Genomic DNA, 23,892 nt, shown 5'->3' on the forward strand with positions numbered 1-23,892 from the left:
ATAATTCATTAGTTAGAAATAATACCATATAGGGGCACCTGGGTAGCTCAGTCAGTTAAGCGTCTGACTTTGGCTCAGGTCATGATCTCAACAGTTCGTGAGTTCGAGCCCCATGTTGGGCTCTAGGCTGACAGCTGGGAGCCTAGAGCCTGCTTTGGATTCTGTGCTGTGTCTCCCTCTCTCTCTTCTTTCCCCCACTTGCTCTCTCTCTCTCTCTCTCTCAAAAATAAACATTAAAAAAAAGAAAGAAAGAATACCATATAAGCACCAAAATAAAATTTAGGTGAATATACATATTGCAGTAAGAAAGACCTTTCTAAGCATAATATCTAAGGGAGAAATCATCAAGAAAAGATGAAAAATTTTGATTTTCAACCACTATTTTCTCCGAAATAAAACTAGGTCTTTGTAAATTAAAAACTAACATCAAAAATTAAAAACCAATGGGGCCCCTGGATGGCTCAGTCGGTTAAGCGTCCGACTTTGGCTCAGGTCATGATCTTACAGCTAGTAAGTTCAAGCCCCACATCAGGCTTTGTGCTGACAGCTCAGAGCCTAAAGCCTGCTTCGGATTCTGTCTCTCTCTCTCTCCCTCTCTGCCCCTCCCCCACTCACACCCTGTGTCTGTCTCTCTCAAAAGTAAGTAAACATTAAAAATTGTTTTAATTAAAAAATAAAATGATAAGCTAAGAAAAAATATACATATATGTGAAAGAAGTTTAATATTCTTTGTTATAGAATAAAGTAATATAATAATCTTGTTTGGGCAAAGTATGTTTAAAAGAACTTACCCATTAAAATGCACATGCCCAAAACTAAGTAATTTTCTCTAAGGTCATCATAGGTCTAGGAAAGTATTTCATTCTAAATGCATTAATTACAGTATGATTTATAATTTAACAAATTGAAAATATAATATATTGGAAAAATACACATTTCCTAAAATACAAAATTGGCCAAATTATGTCCTACCAATACTATGATACTTAGCACCAATTAAAAATAATTTTAGCTGTGTTTGTCTGTGTGTGTCTGTATGTGTGTGCATTGACTAGAAAGATGTTTATAGTACTATAAAATGGCAAAACATCTTACAGGCAATGTATATAGATTACTCCAACCCTTTTTAAGAAAAAAAAACATAATTTTTCTGAAAACAAGGCTCTCAGACTTTACCAACATTTAATTATATTTAACTCATTTTAACCTTTGAAATATGTTCGTGACACAAGAAGATCTTCTTCAGTATTATTGAAGTTTGTTTACATCATCTAGTGGAAAAGCTGTTACTTGTATTTCCACTTCCCTTTCTATACAAAGAAGTTGCTTTTAATAGGGTCTTTCCTTACTACTATAAACTATTTAACTACAATAATGATTTATCTAAAAAAACCAATAGACTTACACACATCCAACCATCTGGCATTAAGCAGCAAAGAATAAAATTTTGTGTCAGATGCTTAAAAGAAAAAAACGAAACAAAGAAAAAACACTTAAAAATAAAAACACATGACTTAATTTTTGAGGTTAACAATACCTGTTATTTGAGTCAGGCAGTTTGAAATTAATATTTGACAAATATATAGAATTATATGTATATGTATAGATTTTAAAAATTAGCAAACTTATTACCTCACTAACATGGATTTAAAACCTTGCCCTCAGATGACTAGTACATGGTAAAAACATTATAACCTCATATTCTCTCAAATTTCAGTCTATCACTCTATCCAACTGATAACATTAAAGAAGGATTGACTCATGATATATATCCATTGTACGGGATCAACAGTATTGAGGTAAAGAAAGGAAGAAAACTAACTCTTAATTGATAAATAGGAATACATTTCAGTGATTTCACAGTATGTGTTGAAATTTGTCATTTTGTTGTTTTTAACTCATACTTGACTTCTTTTTTTAAAATTTTTATTTTAATCACCTAGTGCTCATTACAAGTATACTCCTTAATCCCCATCACCCATTTCACCCATCCCCCAACCCACCTCCCTTCTGGTAACCATCAGTTTGTTTTCTACAGTTAAGAGTCTGTTTCTTGGTTTGTGTATCTTTTTGTTTTTTTTTTCCCTTTGCTCATTTGTTTTGTTTCTTAAATTCCACATGAGTGAAATCAGTATGATTTCACTTTGCCTTATACTCTCTAGCTCCATCCATGTCATTGCAAATGGCAAGATTTCATTATTTTCTATGGCTGAATAATATTTTATATTATAAGTATATCTATTATACATATATATATATATATATATATATATATATATATCACTTCTTCTTAATCCATTCATCAATGGATAGACACTTGGTCTGCTTCCATATCTTGGCTATTGTAAATAATGCTTCTATAAACATAGTAGTGCACATATCCCTTTGAACTAGTGTTTTTGTATTGTTTGAGCAAATACCCAGAAGTGCAATTGCTGGATCACAGGGTATCTCTATTTTTAACTTAAAAAAAAGCTTATTTATTTATTTTGAAAGAGAGAGAGTGTGTGCAAATGGTGGAGGGGCAGAGAGAGAGGGAGAGAGAGAATCCCATGCTAATAACATGGAGCCTGACACAGAGTTTGATCCTATGACTCTTGATATCATCACCTGAGCTGAAATCAAGAGTCAGATGCTTAACTAACTGAGCCACCCAGGCACCCCTCTATTTTTAACTTATTGAGGAACCTCTACGCTGTCTTCCACAGTGGCTGCCCCATTTTACATTCCCATCGACATTGCATGAGGGTTCATTTTTCGCCACATCCTCACCAACACCTGTTGTTTCTTGTGTTGTTGATTTTAGCTATTCTGACAGATGTGAGGTAGTATCTCATTGTAGTTTTGATTTAAATTTCCCTGATGATGAGTGATGTTAAGCATCTTTTCATGTGTCTATTAGCCATCTGTATGTTTTCTTTGGAGAAATGTCTGTTCATGTCTTCTGCCCATTTTTTAATTGGACTATTTGTTTCTCTGTGTTGAGTCTTATAAGTTCTTAATATATTTTGGATACTAACCCTTTATTGGATATGTCATTTGCAAATATCTTCTCCATTCAGTAGGTTTGCATTTAGTTTTGTTGATTGTTTCCTTCACTGTGCAGAAGTTTTTATTTTGATGTAGTCTGAATAGTTTATTTTTGCTTTTGTTTCCCTCGCTTCAGGGGACCTATCTAGAAAAAAGTTGCTATTGCCAACATCAGAGAAATTACTGCCTATGCTTTTTTCTAGTATCTCATATTTGAACAACGTCATAGCTTTCCATTTATGTAGATGCAAAACAAATAATTGACAATCTTGGAAAAGAGCAACAAATATTCTTTTTCACTCAGCAAAATTGTTCAAAGCATACTACTATTCAAAACCATTAAATAGTTTATTTTGTAAAGTACCTCAGGAAAATTTTGTGACTTTTCTTAGCTTTTATTTAAAATTCAGTATAATGAGTGTTGTTTTATCAAATGCTTTTCAGCATCTGTTTATATCATTGGGATTTTCTTCTGAATTCTGTTAATGTAGTAAATTACATTCAATTGATTTTTAATGCTAAACCAACTTTGATTCCATTCTAGAATAAAACCAACTTTCTCATCATGTGTCATCATTTTGATAAATAACTAGATTTAATTAGTATAATTTTTAATACTTTTACATATGTGTTCATGAGAATCATTGCCTTGTAATTTTATTTTCTTTATAATGTGTTAATTAGGTTTTACTTTTGAAGTCATGTGAGCCTCATAAAATAAGGTAGAAAATGTCTTCCCTTTTTCCTATTCTCTGAAAAATATTGTTTAAGAATAAATTTTTTTTTCTTCCTTAAATGTTTGGAATAATTTATCAGTAAAGCCATCTGGACCAGAGCACTTTTGTGGCAAAGATTTTAATTACAGATCCAAATTCAGAATTTCTATTTCTTTTTGTGTCAGTTTCATTAAGATGCATTTTTAGAAGAGGGGTGCCTGGGTGGTTCAGTCGGTTAAGTGTCCAAATCTTGGTTTCAACTCAGGTCACAATCTCACGATTCGTGAGTTCAAGTCCTGCGTCAGGCTCATGAAGACTGCTTGGGATTTCTCTTTCCCTCTTCCTGCTCTCTGTCTCTCTCTCTCTCTCTCTCTCTCTCTCTGTTAAAAACAAACAAACATAAGAAACATTTTTAAAAGAAATTTTCTCATTTCATTCTAATTGTCAAAGTTATCAGCATAAAGTGGTCCATAATGTTCTTATCTTTTCAACGTCTCTAAAAGCTTTACTGATGCCCTTATTTTTGATATTGGTAATTTGTGTTTTCTCTTTTGCTTTTTGCATCATTCTTATTCAGAACTTGTCAATTCTATTCATCTTTTACAAACACAGCTTTGGTCAACCCTACATCATTAATAATAATGGTATGTGCAATATATAGCAAATTTTAAAAAGACCTCTTTGCTTTTGTTGCTTTCCTATTGTATATAATCAATATACAAAGCCTGGGCAGTTGAGGAGCCTGGGTCCATGGGAACTGGCTTGGAGGCTGAGTCAGCAGGGGCTGAGTTACTTGGTGCTGGAGTGGGCCTTGTGGCAGAATTCATGAGACTAGCAAGTGTAGCCTGGTACCAGGATTCACTGGGGTGGGCCTGGAGCTAGAGTCTATTGTGAAGTCAGCTGATCACTTAACTCTCTTCCTCATCTCCCTCTGTGCTGGTCCGTTCAGGCTTAGAGGAGTGGTGACAGAAATAGTCTAAAGTTGTTCTTTCCACCTTCTTATTTCAGTGTTCCACCCAGGTGCTGTAATCTCTCACCTAGAACCTTTAGCTCTTATGAAGGTATTTCCATCCATGGATACTTGTTCAAATTGATGTTTCTACAAGGGGACAATGCTGGTAACTACTATATCATTATCTTGCTGATGTCAGTATCTAATGTTTTCTTTGTATCTATCCTGGTTAGGGTTTGCCGACCTTAATAAACATGGAGATTGGTTTCTTTCATTAGTTTTAGGTAATACTGGCCATTATTTCATCAAAAATTGCTTTGGTCCCATCCCTTTCTGCTTCTCAGATACAAAAGACATGTTTATTAGACCATTTAACTATGCCCCAAATTCTCTTACACTCTCCTTACTTTTTCCATTCTTTTTTTTTATGTGTTTCTATCCGACTATGTTCTATTAACCTCTCTTCAGGTTCACTAACCCTGTCTTCTGCTATGGCCCATCTTCCATTGAGCTCATCCAATGAAATATTAATGTCTAATATTGAAAATTTTAGTTCTAGGATACCCATTGTTTTTCTATAGATTGATCCCATTTCTCTGTTGAAATTCTCCCTGTCTTCATCCTTTTGGGATTTGTTTTTCTCTATATGAACACACTATTTGTACTTGTTTTAAACCCATTGTCTGCCATCTACAGTGTCTGGATTGTCTGTTGGTCCACTTTTTCTATTATTCTCTTTATAATCAGTTACGTTTTCTGTCTTTTTCTATGTTTGTAGTTGTATTATGTGGAAAAGAACTTTGGTTCCAAACGTTATTTTCTACCAATTCTATCTGGTCCTTTACTCTATTAGGTAGATAAAGTAAAAGTGTGATTACTTTAATTCACGGGTCAGGCTGATTTTTAGTTTTACTAAGCCTCAATCTACCTTGGGGTTTGTCAGTGCTCTTTAGGAACAGTCCTTCCCAGATTTTAATTGAGACCCTTATGCAGTCTCTGTTTATTCAGCCTTCTAAGACAGAAGGAGATTGAATTGTTTTCATTAGAGGTTTGAGCTTAGCTCTTTAGACTTCCACTCCACGCATGTTTGAAATTCTGGGAAAAGTCTTATGAGGGAAATGGACGATGCATTTGAGGCAGTCCCTTTCCCATTAGTAAAACTTTGTTTTCAATCACTAAGAGATTTGGGAAAATTTCATTCGGTTTTCTAGAATGCTTGGGCAAGCCCATCAGCCTCCTGTGTAACCCTAAAGTCTGCCAAAAAGAAGCGTAAGTATTATAAATACTATTTGTGAATGTTAAATGGTTAAGGTTGTGTTTCTCTCTAGAAAATATATTAAAACCGATATCAACTGAGAATGTATTGTGTTACTGATTTTATTTTACTTACATGCAATTAAACATTTGTACATGTGGTCTCACATAGTAGTCAACATTGTTTCTATATTAAAGTAAATTTTAAAATGGCGATCTTTGAAAACATTTCAGTCAAGATAAGATTCTTATTATAGAAGACTCCAGTTTTTGCTAAGCTTACTTTCATTACACCCATGTGGATTCTCTTGATCAAATCATTCCTATTTCTTAGGAGTGAAGAGGAACTACTTTTTTTCCCATTAAAGATTAAAAGTTGTCAAACAATAAATATTCAGTGAAGTAACATGAAATTAAAAGAAAGTCCAGAAAATGCTATCTCACTCTTTCCCCCAGGTTCTGTAACTAACCCTCACTCCAGCATGGGTGAGGTGGGTTACAGGAGAGAAATAAGGGGAAATTTTGGAAATTCTTCAAGTTCATGTTTATTTAAACCTTAATCTCTAGAAAGCTACTCTCTGCATATTATCATATTTCACACCTACAGTAGCTTGCTTAGAAATTATTGCTCACCATTCTAGTTGAAGCAGAAAGTAGGGGGCTATGACTCTCATACAAAATCAAGAAGAAATTATGAATTTACAGGACAAAGCTATTTAAAACAGGATGTGTGATTTTTTTGTAATCCATGTGCATTTGTCCTACTAATTAATCTGAGATCATTTTAAGAAGAAGTTGAGGCTAAGATTGGTGAGTTATATTCTAAATAAATGCTACTCAAATATGAGAAGCAATTAAGAGGACACAGAAAGACTATAATTAAAAAATAAAAAGCTAAGTATCTTCTTTGTATTGCAATGTTGTACATCAAAACAGAAAATCTATTGAAAGTACAGGATTTTACAGCAGATAAATCAATTAATCTAATTATAAAAACTAATCTAGAAAAATCAATTAATCTAAGAAAGCTATAAAGTTATTCCTGACTTCTTAACGCCATGCTAATTAAAGTTCATTCTGAGTCTCTGAATTTTATTATAGAATTAAAATCACCAAACAAAAGCTTTCTTACTAATCTGTTGGAAAATTTAATTCACAAAACTCATTGAATAAAAAATGTGTGTATGAGTATCATCAATAAAATATCTGAAAGGGTGTACCAAGACTATTTTTTCTTGTTTCAAATGAGAAATCAAATCAACTTAAACAGAAAAGAATGTATTGGTTTGTGCAACTGAAAATCCAATTTGAATGAGGTTTGGTCACAGACTAATTCCCAGCTCATCACTATAGATGGATGGGTATGGGTGGGTGTGGGTGGATAAACAGGTAGAAGGAGACATTAAGGTACTTAACTGGCCAAATCTGGACTAAGTGCTCTATCCCTGGAACCCCAGACTAAAGGAAGAAGGATGTGGATATCTGAGCCAAAACTGGAGAATGAAGTTTGCTTCAGGATAAGGGAAAAAAATTTGGGAAAGTATGAACAAAAATAGAGAGAGAAAAAAGAGGAAAAAAAATAAAAAAGAAAACAGCAGAGCAGTTTTCAGTGGATAGCTGGGGATTGCAATTCAATTTAATTTTGTTCTTTTTTTAAAATATATATTCTCTGATGTGAAAAATACTAAAATATTTGCATTTATTCTTACTGGGAAGCTCATATAGAGAATTAAATTAGTACTAAAACCCAAAGTACTATCATGTACGGAAAACTTGGGTTCCAGATAAGATGAATTCCTAGCTCAATCAACTCTTTAAAAGTCATTACATCCAGAATTTCTGGGCATTGTTGAATATAATAATGTTTCTTTGGGTTGAAAGTAAGGCCATGCTCTGGTCACCTTCCTCAGGAATATGTCTGAAAGAAAGAAATATATTTGGATGAAAGTTAATACCAGAAATGTGTGTATCAGGCCTTAGGCAAGAACATTCTCAGAATCCAAATTGATCTTGGGGTTTCTAACACCCCCCTGGGGATTTTAGTCTGCTCAGTGAATGGATCAAGAGGTGCTGGTAGTTCAAGAAACAGAAAATCAATCTTTGGAGTCAGAACCTCAACATCAAATTTGTTCCATGAGTATATCTCAGAGTCCCTGTAAAAGTGAAGAAACATGGTTGGTGCACTCAAGGTTTCAACATGATATTGAAAAGGAAGCACTTACAAAAATAGGTTTATTAGAAATGAATATGGGTTTCATTTTTCTATTATAATGACTTTATATGCAAAGCATAGCCATATAATGATTTTATAAGCAAAGCTGACTTTCTGTTAAATATCTTTCCAAAGGTAGTTGTGTTAAGAACAAATAGGTCAAGGAAAAAATATTATTTCTACATTGCAAAATAGAAACTGTATTTGCTAAAAGAAAGAAAGAAAGAAAGAAAAAGAAAGAAAGAAAGAAATGTCATTTGTTAATCTGTTTCTTGTGATGAACATTAGAGTTAAGTATAAAAAACATTTTCTTACAATTTACTTCTTGAAACCAAATAAACTAAATATGTGATTATAAATTATTTCTTTCAAAACAAGCAAAAGCCCAGTTCTATGGTTCTTTACCTCCAAACATGCACCAATAATATGTTTTAGGCAGCATTATTTGTTGACAAGTGAATAATCTGTAACACCAACGTCTCTCCTTACTAAAAGCACATAAAAAGTGAACCCATGCCTGGGTGCCTCAGTAGGTTAAGCATCCAACTCTTAGTTTTGGCTCAGGTCATGATCTTACAGCTTGTGAGTTTGAGCTGATAGCACAGAGCTTGCTTGGGATTCCCTGTCTCTCTCTCTCTCTCTCTCTCTCTCTCTCTGCCCCACCCCTGCTCTCTCTCTCAAAATAAATAAACATTTAAAAAGTGAACCCTAATGTAAACTATGGACTTTGGGTCATAATGATGTGTCCATTGTAGATTAATTGATTGTAACTCTGATGCGGGATGTTGATAGTGAGGGGTAGTGTGTGTGTGTGTGTGTGTGTGTGTGTGTGTGTGTGTGTGTAGGGGGAACAGAGAGTATATGAGAACTTTTGATTTTCCACTCAATTTTGCAGTAAACCTAAAACTGCTCTAAAAACTAAAGTTTATTTATTTTAAAAAAACCATACACATAACGATGTTTCACAAAATTACATATTGTTCTGAAAAGCATCCCAGTAACTATATTCATAGTGGCAGAAATTCTAGCTATTCGCAAAACTTACACTCCCAATTTTTCTTGTTTACCTGTTTCTTTAGGTATTTTCTCAATTATCGCATACTGATACAATAAATCTTTTTAAAAACTTAATTCCCTCAGTTTATGTTATCTTTGAACTCTTCTGAGATGGATCTCAACCTACCTCTGTAAAAGTATGAAGCACACATATTTTATCCTTCCAGGAATACTGCATTTTTTGTTTCATTTTTTCAGAGAAGTCAGTGACAAACCACTCACCCATCTGTTTGCTTAATAGAATATTTCAGTCAATGAGGCTGGTGTCTGGAGCCAGACATGCCTGGTGGCACTGGGCTTTAGCCAAACATCTCAGACCATTTTTCTAGATGTTTTAGGTCCAGCAAAATACAAAGCTGGTCTTACCAAGTACTTTTTCTCTTTAATTTCTTAATTTGTGCGCATTGTGAGGAAAATGTAATCCATCTGTTTCATTGGCACTTATTTGACAAATTACTGTTTTGTAAGAGAATTTGATGTCCAAGAAGCCTATGAGTCTTTTTATGAGCATTTGAAAACTTCCACGACCCATCAGAACCCCGGGGAAGTGGGGTTTTCCAAAAGCAAATGGATCTCAGAATTCAGAAGACACTGGTTTAATAAAAAATACAGTGCCCTTAGTATTCTTCATCTTAGAAAGTTTGTCCAATACCACCAGAAGAATTAATTAAAAATACAGTCTAGTGGATTTAATTATTAGGCTTTTGTTCTCAGACTCTTGGCTTCTTCTTAATTCTTTCTAATCCCCACTATCCCTAAGTGGTGCAATGCATGGTTCCCAGGCTATATATTTTCTTTTTTCCATGCTCTGAGTATCAAAATGTTATGTTTTTCTATGAAGGCTTTGATTACCTCTAAGTGATTCCATTTCCCTGGGGCCTGGCTCTCTGTAAAGTTGAGTATGTTTGCATTGTATAGGCAGGCACCAACCATATTCCACACTGCTAGCTCTGCAGGATCTTGATGTGTGTTACATTTAAAAAGCCTTTGTGGACTCATAAATTTTGGAAACACTGGAGTAAGGGAAGCTAAAAAGATTTCTTTATTTCAGGATTTTGGTGCCTTTACTATTTTAATAAGTATTGTGCATCCCCTAGAGAGGACAGCATACGGAGCGCTGCAGAAATGTGTTCTGCCATGGAGCACACTGCTCAGAGCATCTGGTTGGACTAAGAGATCTGTGGGAAAAACTTGAGAAATTGTGACACACATCTTTCCTCTTTGCATTTGTTTCATTACTTTCCTGGTGTCTAGTGTCTATTGTCTAAAGACAAACAACAAACTGTCTTCTTTTAAAATTTAATTTTCTTTTCATTAGAAAAGAAGGGACATGCCTACCATCATCAGTAGGCAGTCTGAAGTATCAAAGAATATTTTGCAACTATTTGAATGGAAATCCCCATTTGTTGTACTGTTTGATAGTATGGCAGTTTGGCTTTTAGGAGAGCTTATTTCTTTGATTAATTTCTACCAAACTGCACTACTATATACACTTTATTTTTTTAAAAAAATCTTGTGAGAATTAGTACATGTTAAGTAGGGAAAGAGGAAGCAGAAAGACATTTTTTAAATAGCTTGAAAGTAAAAAAGAAATTGTGTTGGAAGCCTTGTCTATAATTGCTCTATCATCTATCTATCACCTAGCTATCATCTATCTGTCATCTCTTGTTTTTCTATTTATTATCTATCTATACGTACATGTAAGGACATAGGAATTTGGAATTATTTGCTTTTCCTTTACTAAATAATTCTGAAGTTAATCTTTCTGAAATGACTGTATAGTATTTGTCTCAATCCCACACATCAATTAACTACCTGGTTAAGGAATGACTTTGGGAGATGAGTGGGTGGAGAAACTGCTTGTCTGAAAACACCCTTGGGAACAGTCACATCCTTTGTGAGAGCTCATATAAATCTTTCAATTCATGGATGCCTTGGGCAGTAGTGTGTGTGTGTATGTGTGTGTGTGTGTGTGTAGGAAAGAGAGGGAGGTCATGAGTTCATCACACAGAAAAGGAAAGAAATAAGCTCCACCCTTTTCTCCAATGAGGCAATTCTACCCAATCTCCATTTCAGGATATAGGATGCCCCCGTGAACACAGAGTCATCGAACACTGAAACCACTTATGTTAGCTGTGAGCCATGCCCCCCACTCTGCCTTTGTATTCCAGACCTCAGTTTATCCTTTAAAGGTCAACAATGATGCTCTCTTCCACTACCTTGATTCTGCAAGTAGGCCTCAGTATGGTTCCTATCAACAAATGAAGAGAATCACAAAAGATTCATGACTTCCTCTCTGTTGACACAACATAAAACATTTTTTGCCTTATATATGCAACTATAAATTCATATATTCATAAACCATTCATGTGAATCTTCATTTACTTATATATTTATTCATGTATATATTCATCCACTTAACAAACATTTATTCAGCATCTACTACATAGATGTTAAGGGTGTCTCCAAAGTTTCTCACTTTGTAACCAAGTAATAATCATTCCAGATTTTCTGCAAAAGGCTTCCAGATGAAATGTAAATACAGAGCAGAATAAATATTAAAGGCCAACAGCAACATTAGTGGCAGGTTTAATTCATTTTAGCTTAGAAATAATGATCTTTTCTTGGACTTATATAAAATCCACATACTTCTAAGATTAATATGAAGTCCAGAATCACAGGAAATAATATTTTGCTTAAATATAATATTCCAGATAGGAAACTGAGTCAATATTCTACATTTTCTCTATATTTCAACTTTCGATTTTATTATGCTTTTGTTTTAATTAAGTGAAATATCATTACGGAATGAAAATATCTTAGAGATAGAATGGTATGGTTTATAAGACAAGTCCCACAAGAGAATTAAATGTTACATTGGTGTTTACTCCCATAATTTTTGTGTTAAATAAAATTTAAATAGCTAGTATGGAGGAAGGAAAGTGTTTCTCTGAAAAACTTTTCAAGCATTTAAAAACAAAATAATTTCCCTTTTATGCCTATATCCTTAGATATCTTAAATATTTGTAATTTTGCTCTTTTTTCAACAAAGTCCTCTTTTCTCTGCTTTGTTTATATCAGTTTTTTTTTTCCAGAAGAGTTGCCTATGTTCAATGACTTCAATTAATTTCTTTCCTTTTTCTATTAAAAGGACATGAATTTGGCTCCACCTCAGTCTTCATTCCTACCATTTGCCTCCGATGAAAATATCAGAGTAATCTTTGACTCTGCTCTACTTCTCACATGCCATGTCCAATCTATCAGAAAATCATGTCAATTCTTCTTTTAAATGTTATCCAGGATCCAACTGACTGACTCCCTGCTTCCATTGCTACCGCCCTTGCCTAAGTCCCTGCACTAATGGTAAGAGTTAGACAGGGTCCAACCATTAAAGAAGACTCTCAGAAGTCAAAATGAAAGTGCCTATATTTGTAAGGTTTATTGTTGGAAAAGAATGTAATAAGGCAACAGCATTAGCGTAAGGATGCATTCTAGACAAAGGCTGTCTCATAGCAAGGGTCTAGAGAGGCTGAGCCCAGGCTTCAACAACTTTCCCTCTTCAGGGTCCTATTGTTTTCTCTCAAAGATCAGGAACCAGGGATACGTGCACTGCATGGAACACACTGAAACCAGGGAGCCCAAAATGGATTTTTGACTGGTACTTTTTATATCTTGCTGGTCATGCAGGCATATTTTTTGCTAGGTGTCAGAGCCCACTTGAGGTCTCACTGATACCAAATACAGTCATTAAGCTCACTGCTGTCTATAAACAAAATAAATGGTGCCAACAAGCTGATAAAAAACATCCTGAAATTTGCCCTGGACTCATGGTTACAAAAACAACACTATTATTCAGTATACAGTTGACTCTTAGAAAATGTGGAGGTTAGAGGGTACTGACTCCCTGGGTACTCATAAACCTATGTATAACTTTTGACTTCTCCGAAACTTAATTATGAAGATCTTACTGTTGACCAGAAGCCTTACTAATGACATAAACAGTTGATTAACATATATTTGAATATTATATGAATTATATACTATACTCTTATAATAAAGTAATCTAGAGAAAAGAAAGGGTTATTAAGAAAATTTTAGGAAAAGAAAATATTTTTACAGTACTGTATGTATATTTATTGAAAAAATCTGTAAGTAGACAGCACGTAACTGGACTCATGCAATTCAAACCTATGTCGTTCAAGCGCCAACTGTTATTTCATGCCTTGACTAGAGGTTAGCACCATCCAGATACATCTCTTACTTGAACAATACATTTCAGTCCTATTTCAAGCCTCCTACAATTAACCATCACATCATAACCTCCATTGATTTTATCTTGAATTATTCCAATTTTCCTTTCTTCTATTTCAATCCTTGACCACCTATTTTTTTTAACATAACCAGAGTGATCATTTAAAAATACAAATCATGGGGCACCCGGGTGGCTCAGTCGGTTAGGCATCCGACTCCAGCTCAGGTCATGATCTTGCAGTTCATGGATTTGAGCCCTGCACCAGGCTCTGTGCGGACAGCTCAGACCGTGGAGTGCAATTTGGAATCTGTGACTCCCTCTCTCTCTCTCTCTGCCCCTCCGCCGCTCGTGTTCTGTCTCTGTCTCTCAAAAAATAAATAAATGTTAAATTTTTTTTAAAAATACAAATCAGAACATTTCATCCTCTGCCTAAAATCTTCCATGAGTTTCACCTGTGATGGCCTAAAAGACTCAAACAATCTGGCAACTCCACCTCCTTCCTTTTCCAGTTTCATCTATTACAGCTTTCCCTCTTGCTTACTCTACTCTAGTCACATTGGCCTCTGTGGAGTGGAGACATGACTACCCAGGACCTTTGTACCCTCTCTGGACACATTCTTGCTCCATGTAGTGGCTTGGTTTCATCCCTCATTTTCTTCGTTCTTAAATGTCGTGTTTCTAGTGAAACTTCCCCCCAACTACCTCACTGAAAATTGAAAACACCTCTCTACAATCATTTCCTTTCCATCTTCTCAGCTTTAATTTTTCTCCAAATAACTCATAGCCATCCAATATACGTGGGATGTTTTATTATGTTTTATAATCCTTTCTTTACTGTTTTCTCCACTGATTGTAATCTCTCCAAGCAAAAATACGTTTATCTGTTTTGTTCACTGCTCAATCTCTAGCACCTAGAATAATGCCTGTTGAATGAAAGGTTATCATATCTGAAAACCTAGAACACTCATTAGAGCTCTGGACATAAAAGCATAGGAATCATCTCCCCAGTCAAACACCTGCTGTTTATAAAAACAGAAGTTGGATTTCATAATACCAAGGAAGTGCTGAATGCTAAGAAGTATGACGGGTATATGCAAATGAGTGTAATATCTTCCTGGAGCAGAATTAAGGAAAATATCTTACAAATTCAGAAAAGATCATTGCTTTTAAATTTACTTCATAAATTTGAGCTCTTAGACTATAAGCCACTGAAAAACTAGGTAGGTTTTTTTTTTTTTGGTCATTGTTGTTTTTAATTATAAATCAAGATATCGTGAGATAAATCAAGATCACTGCTCAAATTTCTAGACCTGAAGAGGCATCCGGAATCTAAATATGACTTCCCACTGAAGTGATAATGGAAGATTTTATAGAGGATATACACCAAGGCTGAACTCCGTAGCCACACATCCAACTGCCCATGTTTCTATCTCCCAAGCACCTCAAAGTCATCATGTCAAAAGCTGACACTTCTTCTCCCCCAGACCCAATCTATTACCTTGTGCTAATCCCAATCACAAATAATGCCACCAGCATCACTAACTGAAACAAAACAAACCCCAAATCCTGGGAGACATTCTTTCCCTCAGCTCCAGAAACCGATCAAACATCAGGTTTACCCGGTAAACATTTTTTATATCCACCTACTCCTTTCCATCACCACTAACACCGCTCTAATTAATGCCAACGTTTTCACCTGGATTCTCACAAAAGCCTCCTAACTGATCACCCATGTCTCAATCATTGACCTCCATATTCTCCACGTTTCAGCCAAGATGAACTTACAAAAGTGTGAATTGATTGTGTTGCCCTTGTACTTCAGTGATTTCTCATTATTGCCAACATAAAGTTCAAGCCTCTTTACATTTAAAAGGCCATCTGTGACCTGGCACCTGCCTATGCTCTCAGTCTCTACTCTCCCTATTCTCTCCCTTGCAAGTTGGGGTATACCAGACTGAATTGCTTTTAGAACCTACAGTGTGACAGGCTGAATTCTACTGCGTTCCAGTATAATTTCCTCAGAGAAGATAACCCCGACTTCCATATTACAGCCTCCTGCCAAACACACACCCTACTCCACACACTGAAGTCAGATACTCTTGCTTAGCATTTCCACAGCCCTCTGTAACTCCTCTATGAGGGTAATTACAACACTTTTCCTGTAGTTGTTTCAGCACATCTTTCCCACAAGACTGTCATAATAGTAAACATTAAATGAGTGATTACTACGGACCACGCTCTGCTCTAAGCTTGATACACAAATTAACTCATTCGATGCTCACAAAACCTAATGAGGTACGTACTACTTTCATCTTGGTTCATAGCGGAAAAAAGTAAAGCACAGAGAAGTAAAATAATTACAAATCTCAGAAGTGGTAGAATAGGTATTTGAGGCCAGAAACCCTGCTCTTAACTCCTATAACATCTGTGAGAGAACACAGCAGTTTACACACACATTTCACAAAAATTTTTGCTTTAATTGTAAATAATTTCACAATTCATAAAGCAAAACAACAACAACAAAACCCAAAAACTTGAGCTGCTCTTGAAAAAGTCATAGATTCTTCTTCACAGGGGCCCATGTTTTCTATGATCTCTGCTTCTGTTTTTCTCCCTGATAAAACTAGTTTCTTTCTATATGATATCTGGTCATTGTAGAAATTAATGTTTGTGATTATAGTTTGTAAATTCCTCGGGACTAAGAATCATGCCTAACTTAGTTACCTTCAGATTTGCAATAGCAAGCAAAGTTCCTAGGCAAAATACAGGCACTGGGTAAATACTTTTTGAATGAATGAATGAACGAATGAACTGAAAAAAGACTAGTGACAGTGGAGAAAGCACATTCAGACTGGGAAAATGACATAAGTAAAGCAATTTCAGAGAGATTTTTTAATAAGAGTATTATAATTATGTTTGGAATTTTCTTAAAATCATGGGCTTCTAAAATTCCTCTAATTATGTGATTTTTTTGGCCTTAAGTAGTACTTGCTGAGAGTACGTAATGACAATTCTTAGTTGTACTCTTTGTGCACTCTTGAATTAAGATTTGAGTGTCATTACTGATTTTCATCTTTTCTCTATTACCATGTAAGCAACCCGTTGCTCAATCCATGACTGTATGGTATGTGAGTGTAGTGTGTCAGCATAAAACAAGAAACAAAACCCGGAAACCTTTTTAATCAACGCCATGAAGGTGGTTCATATTGGTGTTGTGGCAAAGACTCTAAGAACTTGTTACAAAGGTTAATGATGATGTGATTTCTATTTACTGGAGAAACAGCAGGCCCTGGAGTCCTTTGTAGAAACTTGGTCTCTCTTTTCCTTCAGCATGGATTTTCTCTGCCCAGCAGAAATCAATTAATCTTTTTATGCCCAAGTTTATGCCTCTATAAACTGAAGAAAGCTCTTGCTACCTACGCTCAGAAGAATGTTCTGTTAAATAATGAAGTCATGTCTGAAAAGCGCTATATAAAAACAAAGTATTATTATGTTTTTTTTAAATCAGAATTAGCTTGTTTTCCAGTTTCTAACTAGTCTGTAATAACTGAAGGACAGTCCAATATTTTCTTGACCCCTTTTCCTGGGTTACTCATGCAGCTCCTAGGAATGCTAATGTACACGCATAACACTACATGTACTGTAAACGAGTTCACGCATAAACCATTGGTTTTTAAGTACAGCACAAGATATTTCTGCTACAAAGAAAATGAGAGGAATATGCTTCACTTTCAATATTTTCAAGCTAAGCAGCATGATTTGCTCCTTTAAAATGTTTAGATTCACTTTATGTAGCAAATATTTGAAAATCTCTTGTCAGGGAAGAACAAAAGGGTGATACTACTTTCTCTGAGCCAATAAAGAAACCTCTGATCTTTGAAGTAATAAAAATTTCATACAAAGCATTGACATGGGGAAAGCAGTTGTATATTGATGCAGCAAATCTTAGCTAAATAACCAGTTGCTTAATAGCATTAGTTTGACCTCTTCTTTTCACTGAAATACAGTACTATTTATAAAGTACTTTTGGGTTGCAGTAAGGAATGTTTGTCCACATTATGGAGTTATTCACTGGCTTCTGTGCAATCCTCAATTATTTTTAAAGTTTGAGATATTGTGGAAAACGTTGTTATGGGCTTCGTACTTTACAAAATTCAATTACATTCTAATTTTCATGAGACAAGCTTACTTTCTTCATGCTAGGCAATATAACACAAAGTTTTCAGAGTTTTAGCCATATTGAGCCTTTATCAAAATGTGCCAGACAGGGAAAGGGACATAATAAATGTCTGAAGTGAGTAAAAGATGTTTTATTAAGATATATTTCATTATGGTTATTTTCTTGAACTTTTTTCATTGACTCCTTATCAAATGGTCATTTACACATTGCCCTTCCTGAATCAAATTTATCGTTTTAAAATATCTTTGCCAAAAGACTTTTTCTTCCACTTTGAATATGGAGGAGGGATCTTCTTTTGGCTCTTCATCAAAAGATTTTTTTTTTTTTTTGGCAACTCTCCTCTCTTCAATTAACTGTAAAGAAATCTCAGGTCTGAGGAAGGGATCTTATCCCTAAGAACACCAATCCCATGTTGCTGGTAGCCTAACTGGTCTTTTGTGGCAAGGACCTGGAAAAGGAAGGAGAAGTAAGGGGGTCTTGCTTAGTTTAAGACTAGTTTAAGACTAATAAGACAGAGGATTTAAGTGCTGAATTATGTTGTAAGACAGTTAAGGAAGACTTTCAACTCGTAGGTGAAGGTGAGTACAATAGAGAGTTTCTACATGATATCAAAAGCCTTCACCTTTATTTTGGAAAAAAAGGGAGGACTAAACATGTTTATCTTGAATTTGCCTATATAATTCAATCATTCCCTGGCACGAGCTCCCCCTACTTACCAGAAGCCTCCTCACACCCAGGAGCATATGTTTTCAATTGGAAAGTGCTTGCAAAAAGACCACCTGCCAGCAAAGGGAATGTTTTCCCTCTCCCAGTGGGGGTCTTACAGACAGGTTTTAATGCAGTTAAACAGGAACAGAGCAAGAAGCCTGGAAGAATGATGCTACAGGCTAGCCTGCTTATTTAAAATTCTTTTAAATAGAGAAGGGAAATGTATAAGATATTAACATTATCATTTTTATTCTCTTTATCAGTCCTCCATCAGAATTCTGAGTCCTTTCTTCCCCATATTGCCTCTCCATGTTTCTTTGTTCAGTCACGTTTTGTGATATGACCCAATGGTTTTAACGAAATGAATAAAACATTTTAAAAGTTTCCATTTTGGGGTGTTATTACTCTAAAGCATATACAAAAATCTGATTATGAGTGTAGATAAAAATGAATCTTACTGTTTACGCTGTGTCCATTGTATATTTAAAGTGCAGAGACAATATGGGGGCTGTTGAAGAACTACTGGCTGAAACATTTAAGTATTAAAATTAATACTTGAACACCAAATGGCAACCCTTTGTGCACAAAGAGTAAAGTTGAAGAGGCAGGGGGAAACTAGGGAAGAGGGGAATAAAGGAGAAAAGAAATCAAATATCCTCAAAAGAGTTTAGGAACGGGGCCATTCCTTACTTATCCTCTTGGTTTCTGCCATTTTCTTTTCACACATACTCAGTCATTCCATGAGTGTAAACAGATGCTGAGAACTGGAGTTCTGGGGCTCAATAAACATTTTTTTTCTTTGTTGAATGAAAAAAAAACAGGCTGAGGAAAACTCAGCCACCATACTGGAGAGAGAAAAGGCTGTGGGTAAAGGGGCCACTACATATTTTATTTCATAAAATCAATCTCACAAGCAAATAACTAGAAAGAGTGCTTCCTCCTCTGATGTTCTTGGGAGTTCTCCCCATCCCCCCAATCCCATCGGAGGGGAGGCTTTGAATTAATCTCACAAATCCGGAGAACACAAGTAAAACAACCCATTCAGCGGTGATAGCCTTGTGTGGGGGTCTGAGTGGACTGGCCCTCATGCCAATGGTGCAGGCACATTCCACAGGGATGAAAGTGATCTGAGACACCCAGCTAGAGCTGACAAAATCTAGGAGGCAGGTGACAAAGTGGTGACATGGTCAATGATGACAACCAAAAAGCAGTTCCAAGTTAATATCACATACAGAGACTTGTGCCAGCTTCACTCCGTATCACATTGTTATGTGGTAGAAACAAACTGCAGCGAGAGGGCAAAAAAAAAAAAAAAGAAAAAAAAGAAAAAAACAACTCATTCCACAGATCTTCACTGTTGTGTAATGAGATTACAATGCAAAGGTTTGCTACCCATGGGAGGTCTTTGAGCAATTCACCACCCAGGAACCCAAAACGAACTAGATGAACTCTGCTTAAAACAATAAGCCGAAGGTTTCTGTATTGTATTACCTCACCAGGCAAAAGTGACGAGAAGAAATGGGAATATAAGAAGGAAATAGGTAAACTTCCTATGGTTACTTTCTCATGACACATTTCTCTTGAGCATTCATAGGTCAGCACTGTTTTATAATAACCTGCTTTTAAAATAGCATGACAGAAGCATGTGTAATTTGTGTTTAGTGACCTGAGAGCAATCTTTCAGTAAAACAGTGTGGTTAAGTGCCTGCCAAGGCAACCCTTGGTCTGTAATCCTCTAGGAAATAAGGGTGGAGAGTATTCCAGAAGTATCCATTGCTTTCTCTTGTTTATTATGGGAAAATCTATTGCTTAATGTGAAATTTTTTCTCTGTCTCAGAAGCCCCACTCTACGTGCAAACCATGAGGTTCATATTTTCTTGCTCAAAAAGAGGGAAACAAACTCTTTTCCTTTTGCCAAAGCAAATTAGCATTTATGAGATTTATTTTCTTATGTATAGGTAGTAGCCCAGAACCACACCCCTCGCCAAATCCGCTTCTTGCGTAGCATGTCTCCAATGTTAGAATGAAAGAAAAAGTAGTGCTCGAAGATAAAATCTATTATCTTCTTCAAAATACTCACACTGTGGCAGAAATGGATATCAAGTTTTAGAACAAGGTGAAGGTCTGAAAAAAATCAGGTTTTTTTTTCTCATCATCATGACTGAACTAACCTTAAATTCAACCAATTTGACCTTCTTCCTGTCACCTAACCTTCCTGTTCCTGCCTCTCCTTTCTAATCTCCCTCCTTCCTTCCTTCCCTTGACAAATATTCATTGATGACCACTTACTCTGTGCCAGGTGGTTGTGCTAGGCTCCAAAGGTGAGAGAAAAAGAATCCAAAATGAATGAAAAGTTTTCTCTCTTATATTTCACTTTGTACACTCCTAAAATTTAAGTTTCTTCTAACAAGTAAGTATCACTTTCTTTAAGGTATCCTAAAAGAACTTTTTTTTTTAATTGTTTTTAATGTTTATTTATTTTTGAGACAGAGACAGAGCATGAACAGGGGAGGGTCAGAGAGAGAGGGAGACACAGAATCCGAAACAGGCTCCAGGCTCTGAGCGGTCAGCACAGAACCTGACACGGGGCTCGAACTCACGGACCGTGAGATCATGACCTGAGCTGAAGCCGGACGCTCAACCGACTGAGCCACCCAGTCTCCCCTAAAAGAACTTTTATAAAAAGTAATCATGTCATCATAAAACAGAGCTTGACAAATTTTTTCTGTAAGTCCAAACAGTAAATATTTTAGGCTTTGTAGGCCATATGGTGTCTGCTTTGTGAAAGCAGCCATAGACAATACTTAAGAGAAATAGGTGTGGCTATGTTCCAAACAAACTTTATTTACAAAAACAGGTCATAGTCCATTTTTCATTTGCTGAACCCTGATCTAAAAAAATTGAGACAAGGCCCTGCACTCCAGGTAAACATAACCTAGTGATTTTTTTTTTCCAGTAACATCATGCATGAGACATAGTAAGCATTAAATTAAATATCAGAGCACACTGATCTTAAGGAAATTATTAACCATCTCTGGGCTTTAGCCTCCTGATTTGAAAATTATAATGGAAACGTAATTAGATATTCTTGAATGTTTTTTCAACTCTGAATTTTGCTTATGTCTTATCATACACCAACTCCTATCATGCAGCCAAACTTATCAAGAATAAAGGTTGCTTGCTAAAATTTCTCTGAGCAGTATATGCAGAGAACAGGTATCTCTTGCCCTTGATAGGATGGGAGTTGGCAATCTGAGAAAAGCCAATTACGAGTCCTGCTAAACAAATAGAAATAAGCCACATTTCATTTAAGAAGCATTTTTATATACATTTTCACATACAATCCTCATTACAAGTACATTGGCTAGCAAGAATAAATATTTCCTTCACCTTTCAAATAAGAAAAGAGAAGATTAGAGAAATTAAATGATTTGTCCATTGTCTTATATCTAATGCCTAGCCAGGCAGAACCTTATTCCCAGCCAAGTCCTAATTCAGAGCTCTTCAAACCATGCCAGACTCCTTCCAAAATACACACTTTGAATTACTTAAAAAACTGCAATATGAATGTGAATTGTTGGAATGGCAGCACAAAAATGACTAGTGAATTGCACCAATAAAGGTAAGTGTTTTGTAATCGAGTTCTATGAAGCAAGGAAACAAAACACAAGACAATAGAAACAACCTGTGATGAAGAAGCCACCCACAGTGCCTACAGTACCTGCAGCCCACACCAAAACACAAGTCTCACACGCAAGGATGAGGCATGCAGGTCAAGGAGAGCTTTCCTGTTTAGCCCGTGAAGACAGAGACACCCCCATTTTATTTTCTGGAAGAAAGTAAAATGATAAAACTATTAATATCTTCCTAATTAAACATCTTCAAAATAAAAATACATTTACCAATTGTACATTTTAAAAACAATATTTTTCTATTAGTGGACTCAGAGCTTTGTTTATTCCAGATGACAACAAAAAATAAAAATACATTTACAAATTGTACATTTTAAAAATAATTTTCTTCTTTTTGTGAACTTGGAGCTTTGTTTATTCCAGATGACAACAAAAATGTCAATTATTTCCAAAAAACTGTATTTTTCATGATTTAGTTTTCACTTGTTTCTTCATGTTTTTCACACTCCATCTGGTTCTATGTATTCAATGTCCTTTTCCTTTTTGCCAAGTTCAAAAAAAAAAAAAAAAGGCACATGCACTACTCTGTGTCTTCAAAGCATTTTACAAACACTACCAAATTGGAATTCTTTATGGTTTAAAATTAGCTCCTTCTTATTTTTCTCATGAGCCTCTAAAATGCCTCAGCAAATGGGTTTTCTTCTGTTGTTTCAAAAAAATTGTTTACTTAAGTAAATATTATTTGTATGTCATTCAGCATGTATTAGAACATTTATATAGTCCAGGCTTTTAAGGAAAAAAAAGATTAAGAAATGGTAAATTCTTGTTTTTATTTTTCCTGTGAAGTTTAACATTGGTTTACCACATTCTATTGGTCAAGCGCTATATGTTGACAGAAAAGGAAGCAAATCTCTACCTTTCAGGAAATCATGATTGTGGAGCCGGTCACATGAATACCTTATTTCACTAAAGGCAGACAGATGAATGCGAGCTAACAATGAGGATATCGAGCACTAATACTAAGTCCTTATTATGTGCAAGGCATTTTCTAACAGATCCTCACACAATTAACTCAATTAATACAACTACAGGAAACAACAAAGTACTCTGAAGTTATGGTATGGGAGATAGAAATTAATTTCAACTGTTTGACTAATTGGCCAAGTTCGTAGGCATTTTAAAGGGTTCTCAAACCATTTTTCTTTCATTCCTTCACACAATGGTCTTATTAGCTATGTTTATGCCACATTTTTCTTTTTCCCCCCCTTTAAATGTATAGTTCACTAAAATCTCCTGCTATGGGCTGAATAGAGTCCCTGTCCAAAATATTCATATGGAAATCCTAACCCCCAGTGATTCTATTTAGAGATAGGGCCTTTAAAGAGGTAATTAACTTAACCTGAGGTCATTAAAGTGGGCCCTTATCCAACATTAACAAGTGTCCTTATAGGAAGAGAATATTTGGTCACAGACGGGTACAGAGAAGATTGCTACCTACAAGCCAGGAGGAGAGACTTCAGATGAAACTAGCTTTGCTGACACTTTGATCTTTGCTTTGTAGCCTCCAGAACCATGAGAAAATAAATTCGTATTGTTTAGGCCACCCAATCTGTGATGCCTTGTTAAGGCAGGCTGATCAGACTAAGTTGTATATGTTTCTAACATGACTTTTCATCATATTTACTGCTATTTTATTTATGTCTTGTATTTTAAAATGTTTTTATTTATTATTTTGAGAGAGGGAGAGAGAGAGCAAGCAGGGGAGGAGCAGAGAGAGAGGGAGACACAGAATCCAAAGCAGACTCCAGGCTCCAAGCCATCAGCACAGAGCCCAGAGTGGGGCTCAAACCCACAAACTGTGAGATCATGACCTAAGCCAAAGTAGGACTTCTAACCTACT

At 35.5% G+C, this 23,892-nt stretch overlaps 1 long non-coding RNA gene across 3 annotated transcripts in view; it reads left to right on the plus strand.

The window, feature by feature from the left end:
- The first annotated feature begins 19,757 nt into the window (after positions 1–19,757).
- LOC144616418 (uncharacterized) overlaps positions 19,758–23,892 on the plus strand; it is an 82,738-nt gene continuing 78,603 nt past the window's right edge. For all 3 annotated transcript variants that reach the window (XR_013555745.2, XR_013555746.2, XR_013555744.2), the window contains exon 1: positions 19,758–19,901. This is a non-coding gene — a long non-coding RNA (uncharacterized LOC144616418). The remainder of the gene's footprint in view (positions 19,902–23,892) is intronic.

This window comes from Panthera onca, chromosome B2 (assembly GCF_046562875.1).
Source record: "Panthera onca isolate mPanOnc1 chromosome B2, mPanOnc1 haplotype 2, whole genome shotgun sequence".
NCBI classification, from domain to species: Eukaryota; Metazoa; Chordata; class Mammalia; order Carnivora; family Felidae; genus Panthera; species Panthera onca.